The sequence below is a fragment of the Piliocolobus tephrosceles genome, chromosome 3, assembly GCF_002776525.5.
Source record: "Piliocolobus tephrosceles isolate RC106 chromosome 3, ASM277652v3, whole genome shotgun sequence".
NCBI classification, from domain to species: domain Eukaryota; kingdom Metazoa; phylum Chordata; class Mammalia; order Primates; family Cercopithecidae; genus Piliocolobus; species Piliocolobus tephrosceles.
Window position 1 is genome coordinate 141,689,257 of NC_045436.1, and position 21,552 is coordinate 141,710,808.

The window sequence follows — 21,552 nt, forward strand, 5'->3', positions numbered from 1 at the left end:
GGATACATATGTTATTGCAAAAAAAAATCTAAGCATTAGAAGTATGGTAATAAGAATATGAAAGGGGGAGTTATAGAAGGATGTTAAAAAAATAACTTTTGTTTGGATTGAGTATCTACTAGATTTTTAAAAAAAGTGTTGGTTGCAGGGTTACCAATCCAGTGGTTGGAGCCATCCAAAGCATATTTTCCAACCCCAATAACATAACTGGACCGTAGTGGCTCTGTCTTACATAACAATGGGCAACTATTTGTCTTAGTAACAACTATTTGTGGAATAGAGGTAAACAGTGATTAGAGACAGTATTAAAAGTTTATGTTGGAAAGGTGAAAAGGTCTAAAATCAGTAACGTAAGCTTCCATTCTAGATGCTAATGTTAAGTGATATAAGCCAGGCAAAGAAAGCCAAATATATGTTTTCACTAATATGTGGGAGGTAAGAATATTGAACTCATGGAGACAGTAGAATGATGGTGACCAGAGGCTGGGAAGGGTAGTGGGGGATAAAGAGGTGATAATTAATTGGTACAAAAATATAGTTAGATGGAGTGCAGCCTAGTGTTTGGAAGCACAAAAGGGAAACTATAGTTAATGATAATTTAGTGTATATTTAAAAATAATGGAATAGAATTGCTCCATTCTTAAGAAATGATACATTCCTGAGATGCTGGATACACTAATTACCCTGATTTAGTCATTGCACATTGTATGCTTGTATTAAAATATCATATGTACTCCATAAATATATATTACTTTTATACTTGTAATAATTATAAATGAAAAAAAGCAAAAATATGTAAAATAATAAAAACAGCAGGATAAATGAACTGATACACACAACCACAGTGATGAACTTCAGTACTTTTATATTGACCAAATGAAGCAGACACAAAAGAGTTCTAACTTTATGATTTCATTTATGTGAAATTCTGGAAGACACAAAACTTAGTTCTAGCAGGTTAGTGGTTGTCTGTGGCCAGAAGGGCAGAGATTGACTGCAGTGTGGTAAGATAACCTTTTGGTTTTTGGAAACATTCTGTATCTTTATTCTAGTAATAATCATCACTTTCATGTAGGTATTTGCCAAAACTCATTGTATTGTACACTTAAAATAAGTGAATTTTTATCATACGTACCTTTATACTTAACTAAAAATGATGACAATAAAAAATGTCTATAGCTAAGTAAGCACAACCTGAGTTTTGGTAAAACCAGTTGATATTGTAGTGGGAGAGAATGAGATGGATGCTTACAAAAATTCTAGTATGGTCAGATTGACTACCTACTTCAGGAGTGGAAGAAGATAGAGAGGTGTTACATAAAGGTGCCTAAAGATAACCTATACCTTTTTATGCATTCTGCTTTCCACCTTGAGCATAGATAGGAATATAGATAGATAGGAATATACATACATACATAGGAATATACACTGTATACATAGATGGATACAGTGAATGTCTACTTTTAGATTATGGATATTATAAAATACTTTTCTTATATTTCAATCTGTTTTATATTTTCCATGATTTCTAAAAATCCGATGTCTTTCTATTCTCTTTATTATTTCTAATTTTAGAAGAAATAATAATAAATTTTAATATATAATATATAAAATATATAAAATAATATAAATATAAAATATATAGTAATTTTTATAATATCTTTATTCTATTCTCTTTTTATGTTCTATTCTTTTTACTATATTTCTGTTTATATTCTTTTTACTGTTTGTTTCTATTCTCTTTTTACTAAATTTCCCATCCTTATCAATCAAGTAAGCTAGGTATTATCCTTGAGAAACCCTAGTGTTACAGGCTAACCATCATCACATATATCACATACATAACCACAAGTCAGCATTCCAGTGCTTCAGAGGCATTCTGGAACCCAAACAGGCCATTGAAAAACATGCATGATTTCAATGTAAGCTGACAAAAGTCTGGCCCATATGGCTAATAAGACTTTCATTTAGGTAAATTGACACCATTTTAATGAATCCTGGGACTCATCCACAGAAATGAGCAAAAGCTTTAGGGTACATGGAATGCGAAGAGAATGTCTGAGTCCATAGCAGTGACCAGGTAAGAAGTTCTCTATGTCACCAGTCTCAGTTTCTTCCTGTCAAATGTTCATTACCAATAAAGAAAATAAATAAATAAAAGAAATACTTATTTTCTTTTATTCTTTTTAGACTATGCCTGCTGTGACAGTTAATGGAGTTTGAATGTTGATTGAATAAGTTGGAAATAAAATATTTAATAAAGAATAAATAAACATTTTCAGTTCAGTTGGGTGGCTATAACTACCCAATAACTATACCCTCTCTGCTGTACTCACCAGTGTTCTAGGCAGAGACAAAATGTTCAGTTAGTGAAAGGCCACATTCATTATTTCAAGGATCTTATGACCTCTACGTTCTATTGTACCATAGTGATACTTTACATTAAAGATATTTTCTAGATTGTTTCATTGTTAAAGAATGTGAACCTTAAGCCCTTAAAACTCAGTGTTCTTCTGATTTCAGACATCTCCACAGATATGTAGGTTCCTGTTGAAATTTGTAGACATTCTTGAAACTTTATGGTCCATGAATATATAATTTAAAAACCAATGACCAAGATAATTTTGTAGCAATTTGTGTTATTTGGTTTTCTGAAGAAACGGCCAAAATGATATGGAAATCTAACTTGGTTTCATACCAACTAAATGGGTTTGTTTGGGTACTTTTAATGCACACAAATTCTTTTTAATGACTTAAAATTGAACTAATTTGAGTCCTGTGGTGAAAATGTCAGATCAACTAACCCATAATGTTATCCCCAGAGCATAATTTATTAATGCATTTCACAATTATTTAGACAGCCAGGAGCTGTTCCTGGTGCTGAAAATAAAATGGTGAATAAGACATAGTTCATGTTTTCATTAAACTTGCATTCTAGGGAAGAAGACAGACAAAATTCACCAATTTAAAAATCAGTATGTAAATAATGACAGATAATTATAAGAATGTGAAGACAGAGCACATTAAAGGAATGAATAAATTGGAGGGAAGTCATTTATAGATGGAGGTCAGGGAAGCCGAGGGTCTAAATTTGGAAATATATCTGAATAAAACTGACATATTGAGTGAATTGGAATCTACCCTGAGACATCCCAGGTAGCCAATATTGAGTTAATTGGTGAATGCAATAGTGGTTGCATTCATGTAATTTTGACGAAAGTCTGATTGGACTGGATAGGAACATAGGAGGAGAAATGAAGAGCAGAGTAGGTATTGACAGCCCTTTCAAGGACTTAGGCTGAATTAGGGCAGAAAATCAATATTTGTTAAATAAATAATGGAAATGATAGTCTACTTTTTCTGATTCATTAAATGCCATTTTACATTGGTGGCATTTCATAAAGTAGTGGTTATCAAATATTCTTCTAAACAATGAATACTTTTTATTCATTTTTTAAAATATATCTTTTGTAGAGCAGTCATACATAAAAAGATATCCCTAGAACATCACTAAAAAATCTTTGGAGTTGTTAGCTTGCATATTGCGAGCTCATGTTAAATTAAAATACTTTTTAGGAGCTGCTATTTCAAGTGTTGTGCTAGAAGCTCTAGTATTTATATTTACATATAGACAAATACATATACTGACTTTGACTTAATGACCCACTTATTATAGGAATGCATGAAAACACAAGAGTGCAGAAATAAATAGAACATATGGCAGTTCATGGATGTTCTTCCAAACTGGTTTTGTTTTTAGTTTTAGTTTTAGTTTTGGCTAAATTATGGAAGAACATCTGGTTTTCAGAAGGGATTAGACTGTAAGGCTTCAGATGATGGGTAGGATTTCGATAACTGTGAAGGTGTTGGGAAAAATGGCATAATGCATAGAAAGAATTTTGAAAGGAATCAGTATTAAAACATAGGCAGGAAAGTCTGAGACATATTTAATAGATGGAAAATTATCAGATACAGGCAGAGGAGGAAGAATAGTAAAGGGGAATCAAAATGTATTAAGTATTTTTGTGCCCTAATGTTATCTCAGTAAACATTTGCAAGATCTATACCAGATATTCTTATTTTGCTAATGAGGAAATCAAAGTGAAAGAAGTTATATAACTAGTCAGTGGTAGATAGAAACAATATTCTAAAGCGTATCTCTAGCTCTGAAGTGTTCTCCTCTGGTCTTTACTGTTTCATAAATCAACCCAGAAAGAATTATTTGGCCCAGATTTTGGTGGGTATTGGATGCCAATTTAAAAAAAAAAAATTAACTTGCTTTAAAATAATGAATAATAAATATTTAATAGAACAATAATATTAAATAATATTGAAGGATTTTAATATAGACCTTGATATAATCAGAGTTGTGCTTTGGAAAATTACTTGGAAAAAAAATAGAACTAGGAATGGAGGATTCAGGATAGGAAGCATAAGTCAAATCTAGTCGTGTAATTGGAAGGTATCTAGGGAATGGCAGTCATGGAAATGCACCTCTCAGCTCTCCCTTCTGGAAAGAACCTGCTGGTGAGTTGTAAGCTGTACAGTTAGTGGACAGCTTCTAGTCCTTTGTGCTTTCAGGATCCCCCGTTAGCTTTTGAACCAAAGTCATGCTTTATTCTGGGACAGCTCTCTACCTATGACAGAACATGTCAAGGGTGCTAGAGCCTGGTCATTCCTGCCCATGTTGGACAATTGCAGTGGACATTCCTTGCTCTCAAGCTTCCCACTGGATTAGCCAAAAGTTTGCCTTTATTGTGATCTGAGGTGCCCCCTGCCCAGTGCTGTTTTCCTCACCCATCTTCCTTTCCTTAAACAGTTTTCAGATCTGCATCACATTCTGAAGGCTTTCCCTATGACTATTTCTTCTTCTTCTTTTTATTGTTCACCGACATTATCCCCAGCAAACCACATGCACTCCTAACTTCATCTCAAAATGTTTATCCTAGGATCATCAAAGCATGAAAATCAAAAAGTGAAGATGGATGCTAGAGCTGTTGCCAAATGATAATGATAGTGTTGGTGGTGGTAGTGGTGGTGGCAATGGCAGTGGTGGTGGTGATACTAAGGATAGACATTAGCATCATTTAACTTTTTCTATAGTCTTGGCTAGAAATACACCTTATAAATGTGCAGTCTCAAGAACTTATATCTAAAAAGATGTATTTGAAGAAAGAGAGAAAAAAATCAGAATAAATGAGGCTCAAGGGTAGTAAGAAGGAGAACTGTGCCAACTGAGAAGGGAGAGTTTCAATAAGCAGGAGGGAATCAATACCAGAAACACTGCCAACCTGTCAAGGAGAGTGAACACAGCAAGAAGGTCATAAAACTGGTTTTTGTGCATGTGTCTGAAGTGTTTTTGTTCTTAAATGTGAATATACATGGCTGTAAGCAACAAGGACTGAGAAGGGTCACTAATCTAGAATCATATGTGTAGACTTTAATGATGTTCAACACATCATTATCACTTCCTTTCTAAACGATACATATAGCTTTTCTAATAAGTATTTTTAGTGAGGAATTAATACACAAATAAATACTTATAGTAGTTAAGACACACATATATTCACTATTAGAATGAATATCATTGATCAAAAAAACAAACTGAAGATACATACACACTTAACTTGCATCTTTCTTTGAGATTCTGGCTAGTTTATATTCATTTTTCACTGTAGTTTGCATTTATTTTCTACCCTCACTGAAACAAGTGGCACTAAGCGTAATATTCCCTGAAATTGATTTACACCTGTATTTTCAAGTTGGACTTTCCAATCAGCGTTACATGTGCCAGTGCCTTTATTGCATTTATTTAAAACTGAGTTACAAAAATGGAAGTAGAAACATTGGGTTTTGAATATTCTTTACTTGTCTAATATTTAGCCCAATTAACTGTGCCATTTTATTTAGTGATTTTCATAGCTGACCTACAATGTCTTTACCATGCAAAATTGCATGTTCTTTTTTGTGTAGTACAGTCATTTTAATTATGGTCTTTACCTTGTCCTTCTGTGTAATTTGAAGCTAGATACACTCATTAGGAAGGAATGGTGAATTTCTAAGCAAAATTGGGCTATAATTTTTGTACCTGCTGTGTGTATTTAGAGAACAGTTCTCCAACTGTGATATTCATATAGCATTATTTATCATTAAGGTAACTTACTGACTTATTTCAAGTGAAAGGCTGTATTGTGCCCTACAGGAATAATAATGGCATTTTCCCCCTATAAATGTATCTAATTATTTATTTAATGGTACCAGGAGGAACATGTGACTGCTTACATTGCCATTAGCATGATTCTGTTTTATGCATATAATACTGCTAAATTCACAGCTGAATTTAAAATCTTATAGCTGAAAAGTTATATATAAAATTCTATTATTAATTATAAATATCAGTGTTGATAATGCTCACATTTTCATCTAATATAATTTTCTCATTAGTTATATTGAGGCCATATAAAAAAATTATGCATTACTTACTTGTTAATGGTTTTCTGGACTTCTTTGTCAACTAAAGATGTTTAGTTGAAAAAGCTCAGGAGCACTGCACTAAACAATGTGGAACTAATAGGAGCAAACTGAGGGGTTTCTAAATGGAACTCCTCTTCCAGGATCAGATGTTAAAGACGGTGGTTGGAAGGTCCCCACTGACCAGTAGCCATTGGCTTTTGGTTTCTTGAAGGGTGCACTCTTATCCTAGTGATTTAGTTGCCAATGAAAGCTGAGTCACTTGCCATCATGTCTGTTTTGTGCCACATTGGTGATATTGAAGAACTGACCTGCTCCACCTGTGGCCCAGAGCCCATGTCCAACCATGATTGTCATGGACCTTAACCAGAGAAACTAAGCTGACCTTTCATTTATTAGGCGTACTTAACACTGATGTTACCATGTGTAATAAGGTATGATAGTAGCTTTGAAATAATGTGAGCAATTGCTTATTTCTACAAGTTAGCATGACGTTCACTTTAAGAAGGTCTGGAATTATATCCTTTCTTACAGCATCTGAGCAGCAGTCTCTGCTTACACACCCAACCATAACATGGCTGTATTTGATGTTGTGGGCCATAATATCATTCAAGATAATGTGTCTTGGAGTACCTAAATCTGAAGAACTCTAGACAATTCTTTGGTACACTGGACTTATTTCTTCATTTTCCACTGAGCCCAGGAGATATTCAATTCAGATCTCAGTAGTCTTTTGTTCTCCAAATATATGCTTTACTTTTTGTGTTCATGGGTTATAAAACCAAGTTTACAATTCCAATCCCTCGTACTAAACATGAAGACGTGTGTTTCCTTGAACTAAAGGGTATGTATGTAATTAGGAAGAGCACAAGCTGTATAAATGAGTGTCTGTGGTGACTTGGAGAAGTAAGAAGGGTCAGTCAGCATGACACATTTCTCTTTGTACTAGTGCTGTCATCTGTGTTCCAGTCTCTTTCCTGCAGCCAAGAGGTGGGTGACATGTGTATGTGAATATATTTTTAGTTTGAGTCAGTTTCATCTTTTCTTTGAACTTGAAGTCTGCCACTAAAAATAACCTCTGGCTATTTTTTTATTAATTACTTTAATTACTTTAACCATGTGATATAGTTGTATAATCAAGCTGAAATTAGTTGAAATCAGTGACTAGAATTTAAATATAAAGAATGTCTGTGACAATTGAAATTGTCACTTTGAATATCACCACAATTTTACATGGGGGTTGAATTTAAAATATATTCAGAATATAAGAATGTGAGGATATAAAATATCACAGCTTTTGCAGTCTGCTATGATATCTCCCCAATAAATATCTTTTGAATGAGGATTAAGGGCATCCAGTTACAGCAATCAACTAAGAAACCAGGCAGAATGATCTTATGATCCTAAGGTGATTTTGAAAAAGCTAGATCAAGATATAGAAGTGTACATATAGTCATTTGAATAAAAAACTTGAAAACTGCTATAGAATTTGAAAATGGGATCATATTGATCTCTAAGTCTCTAAGTCTGATCAGCTATTCAAATGCAGATCTAACAATATTCATACCATTTCTTTAAGAAGGTAGAAACTTGTTAAAATTACAGCATTGCCATATAAATTATGAACTCTTTAACTAGATTGAAATCTCTAGTAGCATATAAGCATCTAGATTTTTTCTTATATTTCTTTCATTGTGTGTATGTTTTTTTTTGTTTCCCAGAATGCAACCTTTTATATTTAATTTTCTACAAGTCTATTTGTTTTCTCATCTAGATAATGTATAAATCAGTCTTAAATTATATAACACATACGTGTATTCTCCCCAGTTCTAGGCTATGTTGAAAATCTTATATTCAAACATGTGTAGTCTAGTTGAGAGGGTAAGAAGCAATTTGATTCCAAACAAACAAGCAAGCAAACAAACATGAACATCTCTTGACTAGAGGAGAGTATATTCATATCTGGGGCCTAAAGAGAAGGTATAAGTTTGATCAGTATGTATGCTAAATGTATAAACTTTTTGATTTTTTATAGTTAATGAAATTGATCCTGGTTTTGCTAGCTCTCTGCAGCACTTAATGTTTTGTGAATGCTATATGATAAATTAGGTGTATTAAATAGTCTTTTAGATAGCTGGGATATATGGTTTATTTTTATTTTAACTATCTCTGTAGGTTGAATTTACCTCTAGAATGTATTACTATTTTACCAGTTCTTCATTTTGCCTTGTATAAATCTGACCAGAGAGTACTTTTGAAACCATGTTTGGGGGCAGTTTATTCCAATCTGCCAAGAATATGTTTGAGAACATTTTCAATTTTCTTTATTGTTTGAATGTCTATGATATTCATTCTTCTTTTACATTTATTATTTATTAGAATAGTTTATATTAAAACGGGGATTTTTGAATAAGTTAAAAATAATTACTACGGTAAATTAAAACTTAAAGGCTAACTTATTGTTATTAGTACTTAATAAAATATTCTTAAATACTAGACTACTATAAATGAACAAAATAAGTCCTAGAAATACCTACATAAGAAAGAAGAAACTGTCTATTCAGGCTTGAGAAACATACTAAAGTAGTTCAATTATAGTATGTCTAGAAGGCATAGGGAAGGCAGTGAAGTGATCTCTTGGGACTTGATGACAGAACAAAGAAACAAAGAAGAAGAGAAAAATGAGAGCTAAAGTTTAAGCTGAAGAACAGTGAGGAGGGAACAAATACGAATATTTTGCTCTCTGTTGCTTAGAGAAATGTGTATTGCTAACAGAAAGGGTAAATTTAGAGCAGTGTTTCTCAAATGGTGGCCCATAACACACAGTCCTTTCACATATTTATAGGAATTCCTTAATATTAAAATTCTCTGTTTTCAATTCAGTGATAATTGAAAAAATAATATAAGCATATTGTGAATCAACTCCTTGGCCATTATGTCAGAATACCACATCTCATGCCTGTATTTGTTTTTGTTTTTAGGCCTGTACTGTAGCACTACTGTAACTTTGTAGCAAATAACAAAGGAGAGAGGGAGGGTTAATGTGCAAAGGATGCCTTGAAATGAAATCCAATCCTGTAGTGTCACGATAGTCTATGCAACTGATAGTTCCATAGTAGTTTGAATGGAGAAAAATACAATTAGTTTAGTATTAAGTACATACCTGGACCAGTGACTAACCTTGTCATTCCAGCATTTTGGGAAACTAAGGCGAGAGGATTGCTTGAGGCCAGGAGTTTGAGTGCAGCCTGGGCACACAGGGAGACCCCATTTCTACAAAAAAAAGAAAACATTAGCCTAGTGTGGTGATGTACAACTGTAGTTCTAGCTACCTGGGAGGCTGAAGTGGGAGGATCACTTGAGCCCAGAAGTTTGATGCTGCAGTGAGCTACAATTTTAACACTGCACTCTAGCCGGGGTGATAGAATGAGACCTTGTCTCTAAAAAATTAATTAGTTAATTAATTAACCTGTAATGTGGGCCAGGCATGGTGGCTCACGCCTGTAATCCCAGTACTTTGGGAGGCCGAAGTGGATGGATCACGAGGTCAAGAAATCAAGACCATCCTGGCCAACATCATGAAACCCTGTCTCTGCTAAAAATGCAAAAATTAGCTGGGTGTGGTGGGGCATGCCTGTAGTCCCAGTTACTTGGTTGCCTGAGGCAGGAGAATCACTTGAACCTGGGAGGTAGAGGTTGCAGTGAGCTGAGATTGGGCCGCTGCACTCCAGCCTGGTGACAGAGCGAGACTGTGTCTCAAAAACAAAGCAAACAAACAACAACAACAACAACAAAAACCTGTAATGTGGTCAGTTAATTTTCAGGTAGTAGGCACTGATTTTGTTCAGCATAACATTTTCTATTACAGGTTATTAATGTGATTATTAACATTAAACTACATTTGGGTATTTTAAATTTTAATTTTATTGTTGTCAAAACCCTACAAGCTTAATGTCTTTATTCAGGCATGACTCATTTTAATGGGCTTCACTTTATTTTATTTTATAGATATTGCAATTTTTTTTATAAATTGAAGGATTTTGGTAACCCTGTGTTGAGCAAGCCATTTTTCAAAGAGGAGGTGCTCGCTTCCTGTCTCTGAATCACATTTTGGTTATTTTCTCAATATTTTTGACTTTTTCGATATTATTATATCTGTTTAAGTGATCTATGATCAGTAATCTTTGATGTTACTATTTTAATTGTTTAGGGGCACCATGAGCTGTGCCCATAGAAGACAGTGAGCTTAATCAGTAAATACTGTGTGTGTTCTGACTGCTCTACTGACTGGCTTTTCCCTATCTTTCTCCCTTTCTGTGGGTCTCCCTTTTCTCTGAGACACAACAATATTATAATTAGGCCAATTAATAATCATGCAGCAGTCTCTAAGTGTTCAAGTGAAAAGAAGAGTCTCACTTTTTTCACTTTAAATCAGAAGCTAAAAATGATTAAGCATAGTGAGATAGGCATGTCAAAAATCCAGATAGATCAAAAGCTAGTCCTTTTACACCAAACAGCCAATTTTTGAGTGGAAAAGCAAAATTCTTGAAGGAAAGTAAAAGTGCAACTCCACTGGACACATGAGTGATAAGAAAGTGAAACAGACACTGCTGATATGGAAAATGTTTTTGTGGCCTGAATAGAAGATCAACCAAAACATTCCCTTAAGCCAGAGTCTAATCCAGAGCAAGGCCCTTATTCAGTTCAGTTCTCTGAAGGCTAAAAGAGATGAGCTGGTTGCAGAAGAGAAGTTAGAAGTGAGCAGAGGTTAGTACATGAGGTTTCAGAAGCCATCTTCATAGCATAAAAGTACAAGATGAAGCAGCAAGTGCTGATGCAGAAGCTGCAGCAAATTATCTAGAAGATCTAGCTAAGTAATTGATGAGGAACACTGAACAACAGATTTTCAGTATGTAGAAAACAGCCTTCTATTGGAAGGAGATACCATCTAGGACCTCATAGCTAGGAAGGAGAAGTAAATACCTGGTTTCAAAGCTTAAAAGACAGATTATCTCTCGTATTAGTATCTCATGCAACTGATGACTTTAAGTTAAAGCCAACACTTGCCATTCAGAAAATCCTAGAGTTCTTAGGAATTATGCTAAATGTACTCAACGTGTGCTCTATAAATGGAATCACAAAGCCTGGATGAGAGCACATCTGTTTATAGCATGGTTTCCTGAGTATTGTAAGCCCACTGTCCAGACGTACTGCTCAGAAAAACATATTCCTTTCATTTCTTTTCTTTTCTTTTCTTTTTTTTTGAGATGGAATCTTGCTCTTCACCCAGACTGGAGTACCGTGTCCCAATCTCGGCTCACTGCAAGCTCTGCCTCCCGGGTTCATGCCATGCTCCTGCCTCAGTCTCCCGAGTAGCTGGGACTACAGGCGTCTGCCATCACGCCTAGCTAATTTTTTTGTATTTTTAGTAGAGACAGGGTTTCACCGTGTTAGCCAGGATGGTCTCGATTTCCTGACCTCATGAACAGCCAGCCTTGGCCTCCCAAAGTGCTGGGATTACAGGCGTGAGCCACTGCGCCTGGCCTATTCCTTTCAAAATATTACTGCTTACTGAAAAAGGACTTAGTCACCTAAGAGCTCTGATGGAGATTTACAAGGAGATTAATGTTGTTTCCTGCCTGCCAACAGAGCAGATCCATGCATCAAGAAGTAATTTTGACCTTTAAGCCTTACTATTTAAGAGACACATTTCCTAAGGCTATAGCTGCTGTCTATAGTGATTCCTCATATAGATCTGGGTAAAGTAAATTTAAAATCTTCTGGAAAAGATTTGCCATTAGAGATGCCATAAAGAACATTTGTGTCTTGGGAGGAAGTCAAAATGTCAACATTAACAGGAGTTTGGAAGAAGTTGATTCCAACCCTTTGTAGGGTTCAAAACTTAGCGGAGTAAGTAACCACAGATAGGGTAGAAATAGCAAGATAACTAGATTTCAAAGTGGAGTGCTGCAATTTAATGATAAAACTTGAATGAATGAGGAATTGCTTATTATGAATGAGGAAGAAAAGTTGTTTCTTGAGACAGAATCTATTTCTGGTGAAGATGCTGTGAACATGCAGTGAACATTGTTGGAATGACAACAAAGCATTTAGACTATTGCTTAAACTTAGTTGACAAAGCAACAGCAGGGTTTGAGAGGATTTGCTCCAATTTTGAAATAAGTTTCACTGTGGGTCAAGTGACATCAAATGCCATTGCATGCTACAGAGAAAGCCTTTGTAGAAGGAATAATCCAGCAATGAGGCAAACTTCATTGTATTATTTGAAGAAATTGTTCCAGCCACATCAGTGTTCTGCAAACACTACCCTTCTCAGTCTGCACCCATCAATATCTAGGCAAGGATTCTCCACCAGCAAAAGGATTCGGACTTGCTGAAGGTCCAGATGAGTTAGCATTTTTTAGCAGTAAAATATTTTTAATTAAGGTATGTATGTTGTTTAGACAAAGTGCTATTGCATATTTAATAAACTACAGTACAGTTTAAATAATAACATTAATATGCTACTGGGAAACCAAACAATTCATGTGAATAATTTTATTATGATATTTGCTTTATTGCTATGGTCTCAAACCAAACCCACAATATCTCCAAGGTATGGCTGTACATAAGTTCATGTTTTGGACTTTAAATTTTCTTTAAGGTATTATTTATAGTCAGTAAAATTTATAAATATTTTATATATGTTATATATATAATACATTCATATAATATATGATCCTATCACAATGTAGAACATATCATCATGTCAGAAAATTTCACCCTGTCTTTTCCTGTTAGTCTTCATCATAACTCCTTCTCCAAGGCAAGCACTCTTCTGATTGTTATCACCATAGATTAATTTTGCCTGAATGTGGACTTTTGGAATAATATGGTATATGCTCTGGAGTGTTCATCTTGTTTTGCTCAGGTTTATGTTGTTGCATTATCAGTAGTTCAGTTATTATTATTGCTCAATAGTATTCCATTTTCAAATATGTCACAATTTGTTTAACTATCGATCTTTAAAATGTACTTATGTCAGCCGGATGCGGTGGCTCATGCCTGTAATCCCAGCACTTTGGGAGGCTGAGGCAGGTGGATCACGAGGTCAGGAGATCGAGACCATCCTGGCTAACACGGTGAAATCCCATCTCTGCTAAAAATACAAAAAAAAAAAAAAAAAAAAAAAAATTAGCCGGGCATGGTGGTGTGCACCTGTAGTCCCAGCTACTCGGGAGGCTGAGGCAGGAGAATGGCGTGAACCCAGGAGGTGGAGCTTACAGTGAGCCAAGATCGCGCCACTGCATTCCAGCCTGGGCAACAGAGCAAGACTCCATCTCAAAAAGAAAAAGAAAAAGAAAAAAAGTACATATGTAGGTTGCCTCCAACTTTTATGTATTATAAATATATTCTTGTACAATTCTTTGTGTGGACGTATGTTTTTATTTACCTTGGGCAAGTCCAGGAGTAGAATTGTATCAAATTATGTGTCTATTTCATTTTATGAGAGTTCAAAACAGATTTCCAAAGTAGCTGTACATATAGGAGTTTGTGTTTCTCCACACCCTTTTACATATTTGGTGCTGACAGTCTTTTTTTGTATTTCCCTGAAGACTAATGACATTGAACACTTTTTATGTGTTTACTGATCATTTTTGTGTTTTCTTTTTGATCTGTCTGGTCAAGTTGATTTCCATTTTTTATTAAGTTTTGTCTGTTGACTTGAATATATTGACTTGAACATTGTTTTTCTATTGTGTACAAGTCTTTCATATGGTTATTATAAAACTGCTAATTGTTTAATTTTCAAGTATTTGGCAATTATCTGAAATATAATTTTGCTATTAGCTTCTAATATTGTGATCAGGGAGCATATTATGTATGATTTAAATTCTTTCAAAATATTGGTCTGCTTTGGTGTATGTTCCTTCTCAATATTTTTTTGTAGCATTTTAGAATTTACAATTATTTTATGCTGGTTGAAAGTTAAAATCTATATCTGTATGGATATTTTTGTCTCCTTGTTCTGTTAATTACTGAGAGAAGAGTGTTAAAACCTTCAACTATAATTGCAGAAATGTCTACTCATTTTCATAGTGTCATTTTGTTTGTTTTTTGAAGCTTCATTGTGAGGTGCATATATATATTCAATTGTTATGTCTTCTTGATGGATTGACCCTTTTATCATTTGAATCGACCCCGTTTATTTTGTATAGTACTCCTTAAACAGAAGTTACTTTGATATTAACCCCATAATTTTCCTAGGTTTAATTTTATCAAGTTGGGTCTTTTGCTATATGTCTGCTCTTAAATCCTGCTCTCAGTATGTTTGGAACTTTGCTAGGGTTTCCAAAAACTCTAGAATAATAGTTAGTGTCCTTTAAAAATTTATTTTGTGATCTGAGAGATTCTTCTGCTGTATATCTAACACAGGTCCCCAAAATTCTTTGTTGTCTTTGACTCCAAAGATTGTATTTTCTCTTTCTTCAATAAATAAGACATGGTTACTGTTAATATATTTAGAATTTTTTAAAGTACTTTTTGCAGTTTTAAAAGAAGGCAACCACATTACAATTGGTAATCACTTTATTAACCCTAAATTTCTATATTACATTTGGCCCTCAGACAGCTCTTGTCAGTATATTGAGCAGGTAACATTTCCATTTGGGAGAGAAAGTCAGTGAGGCTCAATATCAACATTTTAACTATAGATTTTCTCGAACCATTTTTTTTCTTGCCTCCAAAATCTCTATTCCCCTAGCATGCAAAGTTGTTGAAAAATGGAAATTATTTTTCCTGCTTAATATTCGGAATGTGCTTTCCTGTTCAGAAAAGGCCCAATCTTTTTTTTCTCTTATATACTTGTTTTCATGTGCGTGTATAAGGGACTTACGAAGAGAGCTTTTTTCTATTAAAATCGCAGATTATTTTTCTCACCATCTTCCCTGCCAATTCCTTGTTCTAAAAAGTTCAATTTAAAATATATCTACTTTTGAAAAATTTCTCTGATTTGCTCTACTATAGAGCTCTTTAGTAATTGTATCTCTTGAAACATGCACTTGTTAAATTTTTTATCACAAATTTCAGAAACCTTCCCCATAATATTTTGTAAAAGTTTTTATATGTTGCATTAAAGTCAGAAATCAAAGCCACACATGTGGTATCACTCACGCACACATCCATACATATCTGTTTTAATATCCTGAGAGCATATATCAGAGTAAAAGTCATGTTGCGCTACCTATTAAGGTATTCCTGGCAGGGTGCGGTGGCTCACGCCTGTAATCCCAGCACTTTGGGAGGGCAAGGTGGGTGGATCACGAGGTCAGGAGATCGAGACCATCCGGCCTAACACAGTGAAACCCCGTCTCTACTAAAAATACAAAAAATTAGCCGGGCATGGTGGCGGGTGCCTGTAGTACCGCCTACTTGGGAAGCTGAGGCAGGAGAATGACGTGAACCCGGGAGGCGGAGCTTGCAGTGAGCCGAGATTGTACCACTGCACTCCAGCCTATGGAAGGGAGCAAGACTCTCTCTCAAAAAAAAAAAAAAAAAAAAAAAAAAAAAAAAAAAAAAAAAAAAAAAAAGATATTCTACAGTTTTCATAGAGACAAAGCGTAAGTTGCATATTGTCATGCATCTAGGTGGTCTTTACTGAATAATTTTCCTAGAGATATACGCTTTACCTGTGAAACCTTCAGTTGCCTTTCTCAGGTATATTTCAATGCTCTTCTGACATCTTAATATCCTGGATTATAGATTTTACAAAACAGTAAACCACATCAGATTATTTTTAATGCTAATTTGAAAAATAACTTTTATGTTCTTTTAATATGAAAATGATGTATTTCCATTATGGAATATTCTGAAAATTGAGATAAGCATAAATAAGAAAATACACATCATCTCTAATTTCATTACTAGATTACTGTTGTTAATATTTTGCTGTATATTTTCAACCTGTTTACCTGTGTACCTATATATTATTTATAATAACAGGTTGATGATGCAATGCTGATTCAAATGTATTTTTTTCTCATTAAACAGACTGTGATGATAATTGTATATCACTGAATAATCTTTCACAATATAATTTAATTGCTGCATGGTATTCTATTTACTTAAGCACTTATATCCATTTTATCATAAATATTGCATATATGGTAATAAAGAAATGTGTTAAGTTATAGGGCATTTTTAAGCAGAATAAAATATTACTACTATTCCTGTGACCAGGATATATAGTTTTAAATAGTTCAGTTCATGTCATTTGTACAACTTTGGAGTTTTAACATTTTACACACTCAACAATGTGGTGTATCACATTATTGCAATTTTTCATGAAGCAACAATTAATGACTGCACACACACACACACACACACTTTTTTTTTTTTGAGATAGTCTCGCTCTGTCACCCAGGCTGGAGTGCAGTGTCTCGGCTCACTGCAACCTGCATCTCCTGGGTTCAGGTGATTCTTCTGCCTCAGCCTCCAGAGTAGCTGGGACTACAGGTGCGCATCACCACAACCGGCTAATTTTTGTATTTTTAGTAGAGACAGGGTTTCACCATATTGGTCAGGCTGGTCTCGAACTCCTGACCTTGTGATCCACCTGCCTTGGCCTCCCAAAGTGCTGGGATTACAGGCATGAGCCACCACACCCAGCTGACTGTATATATTCTATGAAAACATATAGCATATATGCTATTTTAGGTTATAGTTTTTCCTTTTAAAATAATATAATTATTTTAATTGAAATAATTTTGATCAAGGTCCTTTTTTCATAGGTTTGACCATTTAAAATGGATTTTTAATCATAATTGAACTAATTCATACTCCCTCCAGCCTGTCTTCACTGCACGCAGGCCAACAATCTGTTTTAGTTATTGTTTAAACATATTTGCTAATTTGCCACAACAAAACATACAGTTTATAATTGATTATTAGTTAAATTGAACATCTTAGAGGTGTTTATTACCTGTGTTGATTTCATCTTTTATAACATACTAGTTCAGATCATTCCTGCGTTAACCCCCTTTTTGATATATTTACTCTAAATATTTTCCAATTTATCATTTAAATTTTATTTAATTTGTTTTCCATAATTTATTCAATCTTTCTTAAACTAAACAGACTTCTCTCATTTAGAGGTTATATAGCAGTTTCATTTTATTGTTTTATTTGATATACAGTGAAGATATAATTTTATTCTGTTTTTAAAAACAAAGCACTAATTATTTCTGTATCTCCTAATAAAGGCATGTAGATATCATACATTTATTGTTTATTGTTCAGGATATTGTAATTCATTATATTATGACTGTTATATTTTCTGACTGTTAGTGGTACAAATAAAAGTTGCTGATATTTTCAGTTTCATTGTCTTCCCAGACATTTAAATGAGATTTTCTTAGTTTTTGTTTTTCAATTTATGATTTGCAAATAGTCATGCTTTCTCTCATAGTTGTAACTCATATCTGTTTGATGTCTTGTTGTTTTGTAAACCTGAAATAACATTTTTCGATTTTGATTTTGATGCAGGTGACTTCATTTACTTACCATAAATAAAATTTTGTCTAATTGAGTATGATAGGCTTCCTTACCCTAAATATTATTTATTTAAAGAGATTACTTATTCTTGATTTTCTAATTAGGTGGTATTGAAACCTATCATATGAATTTTCAATTCTATGAAGATGTTCTTTTTCTAATTTGTCCAATTGATAAAATATTTATTTTTTTAGAGCCATTTTATATTTCTGAGATGAATCTTTGCTAGGTTTGTTAATATTGTTTTTAATATTCTAATGAATCATACTTGCTAATATTTTATTCAGAAATTTAAATTTTCTATTTTTTTTCTATTGTGGGTTGGGGTTCCCAAAAGGTCGTAGTTGTTTTGTTGAGACAAAGGATGTTTTTCTCTTTTGCACTCTCTACAAAATCATTTTTCTTATATCTGTATCTATATTGTAAATATAACAAGGGTTATTTAGGTCTTTTCCTAAAAGCATTTCCTGAAAGTATCCTAAAAAGCAGTTATTTATCTCTTTTTCTAAAAGCATTACAAATTCACGAATAGTTCTCAAAACTGTCATTTTGTAGAAGATTATTTATCTTTAAAATATCTCCTGAGTTATTTAAAAATTGTTAAATTTACTTCTAATGAATATCTAAGTGAAAATTGTTCTGTGCTCCACCAACACCCCAACAACTCCTGTACAAAACATCTTTTTAAAGTTTCTTTACAACTTTTATTATAGGTTAAAGAAGTACATGTGCATGTTTGTTATATGGGTAAATTGTGTGTCTCGGGGTTTGGTGTTCAGATTATATGTAAAAGAAGGTATTTTTCTTCCCTTAATATAAAATTGGTAGATGAAATACATTTATTTTTTAGATTAAAATATTAATAACAACCAAATGCCTCCCGTGGCTAATAGTCTTTTCAATATTTTCAGGATTTTTGTTTCTTTCTTTTTGTTAAGTATTTCACTTAAAATTATTTTCCATTACACTGAGATGATCAACTTTGTGAGAATATACTGGTGCATAGTATCATAACTTACATTCTTTACATCTGTTATATGTAACTTTTTAATCCTAACTTTGTGCTTTCTACCTACACCATTTAAAAAAAGTTTTGCCAGAATCAAATCTTGATTAATTGTCCATTTGACTGCTTTTCATTGTCATCTGAAAACATATTTTTATGTTCTTTTCCATTGTCTAATTGAAATTTAGTCATTTTGTGAATTTGCCCACTATGTGTGAGTGTTCAATAAATGTTGGTAGGTTACTTTCATTTTGGATGCATTCCAGATCATCTGCAATTGGATGTTTGGGTTTCATTTTTATTATTAAGCAATTGAACAAACTTTCAAAATTTCTGAAGTGTATTTGTTTATTTAATGGGCTTGTAATTCATGACATTTCCTGTTCCCTAGTATTTGTGGTTCTAGTATTGGTGGTGTATTCCTTTGTGACCAGATTATGTACATTAGTTTATATCGTTGGTTTTTCTTTTTGTTGTTGTTATGTTCAAGGATTTTTTTTTTTTACATTGTTATATATTCTCCCAAAATTTCTATTTTAAATGGCTGCACATTATGACAGCATATGATTTTTAAACGTTTTCATACATTTATAATTTAATCCCTATCAGACTTGCATTAATGCAATTTATGCCTTGATGAATACCCTTGTTAGTAAATCTTTATGCCCACTTTCAGTTATTTCTTAGAATAAATTCTCAGAACTAGTCTGACTGGATGAAATAGACATAAACACATAAAAATACTAGTGAGGATTTTGTTTGACCATGTATAATTTCTTCCTTCATTATGTTGTATTCAGAAAATGTATCCTGTAGAATTTCTGCTTTGAAATTTATTGAAGGTTTCTTGGATACTTTGTAACCAGAATATGTACTGCACAATGAAGAGAATTTTGTCCTTTTTTTCTTTGCTGTGTCATAGTAACTAGAATAAAGCCTGGCACACAGCAGACAACCAATGCATTGAGTGACTTTTAAAAAATATTCAGTGGTTCACTGGAATAAAAAAATTATCTCTCTGTAGGGTGCTAAGTTCAATCTACTATAGCGATTAACTCAACTTTATTAATTCTGTTCTTCAAATTCTCTGTAAGTTTCCTAATTTCTATCTTTGAAATTAGCTATAAATTGGTAGTCATTTCTCCAATTGTATTTTGTTCCATTTTTCTCATACTTCCAACAGTCCATGATCCATGTATTTTTATTATACCTTTTATAGCATATGAAGGAACATAAATATTATACTTTCTAAGATTATTAAGTGGTCGACATTTTTTCTTAATTTTTTTGGCACCTAATAAGATAGCAATCACTTCTTTTTACTTTTGGATTTGCCTTATGCTTTTGCCTTTCATTTAAAAACTTTTCTTTCAAAGAAGTGTCCATCTTCATATATTACTCTTGTATCATGCCTCTCATTCATCTCAATATAACATCACATTCTTAACTCAGCTCCTAGGTCATCTTATTTTTACTTTCTAATCTATTACCTATTACCAGATAAAAATGATCACTTAATAAATGTATGAGGAAATGGATGAGTGATAAGGTCAATGACTGGTAGCAATCAATACATTGCTGAAACAACTGTTAGCTATATACTGCTGCTAGGAATCATGAGAGACTTGACCTTAGTTATATCTACCCCTCTTGTGCTCAACTTTGCCTTTGTTGATTGATACTACGCCTGTGCATCATAGGAGGGTTGTGAGTAAAGCACAATTTTTAAGTATTGACTTACATCTTTACTTAAGACAGTGGCCTAGGTTTTTATTAAGAATGTTTTCTATAAAAGCCTTTTGGTTTGCTTGTGACTTTTTAAAGTGCATGATATTGGCTGGGCGCTGTGGCTCAAGCCTGTAATCCCAGCACTTTGGGAGGCCGAGACGGGAGGATCACGAGGTCAGGAGATCGAGACCATCCTGGCTAACACGGTGAAATCCCGTCTCTACTAAAAAATACAAAAAAACTAGCCGGGCGAGGTGGTGGGCGCCTGTAGTCCCAGCTGCTCCGGAGGCTGAGGCAGGAGAATAGCGTGGACCCGGGAGGCGGAGCTTGCAGTGAGCTGAGATCCGGCCACTGCACTCCAGCCTGGGCGACAGAGCGAGACTCTGTCTCAAAAAAATAAAAAAATAAAAAAAATAAAGTGCATGATATTCTCTATACAACCTGCTATTGTGTGTAATTTGAGACAGATTGATAATAGGCTGACATCTTTCCTGGTCCCTGTATTGGATTGTCTGTCTTCATCTTTAATATCAATCGGCAACACAGTCTTTTCCAAAGTCTAAAACTGTGTCTGTATATTCTGTGAGAGATTCATTGCACTGTCTCCGTATGATCACAATGAGAAGGAACTAGTGTGATCAGTTGGTTATTTGGCCATTAGAAACAAAGAATGACAGTACCCCACAATCATTATGGACAATTGATACAAATAGTTGTGAACATAGCAGGTATATTGAAATGAATTGGTCGCTGCAATTAGCCTTAGTGTTTGTGTTTCAAGTAGTTCTCAATTG

The 21,552-nt window shown here is 33.9% G+C and overlaps 1 protein-coding gene across 1 annotated transcript in view; it reads left to right on the forward strand.

Moving 5' to 3' along the window:
* KCTD8 (potassium channel tetramerization domain containing 8) overlaps window positions 1-21,552 on the forward strand; it is a 282,606-nt gene that overhangs the window by 103,946 nt on the left and 157,108 nt on the right. The window lies entirely within an intron of this gene.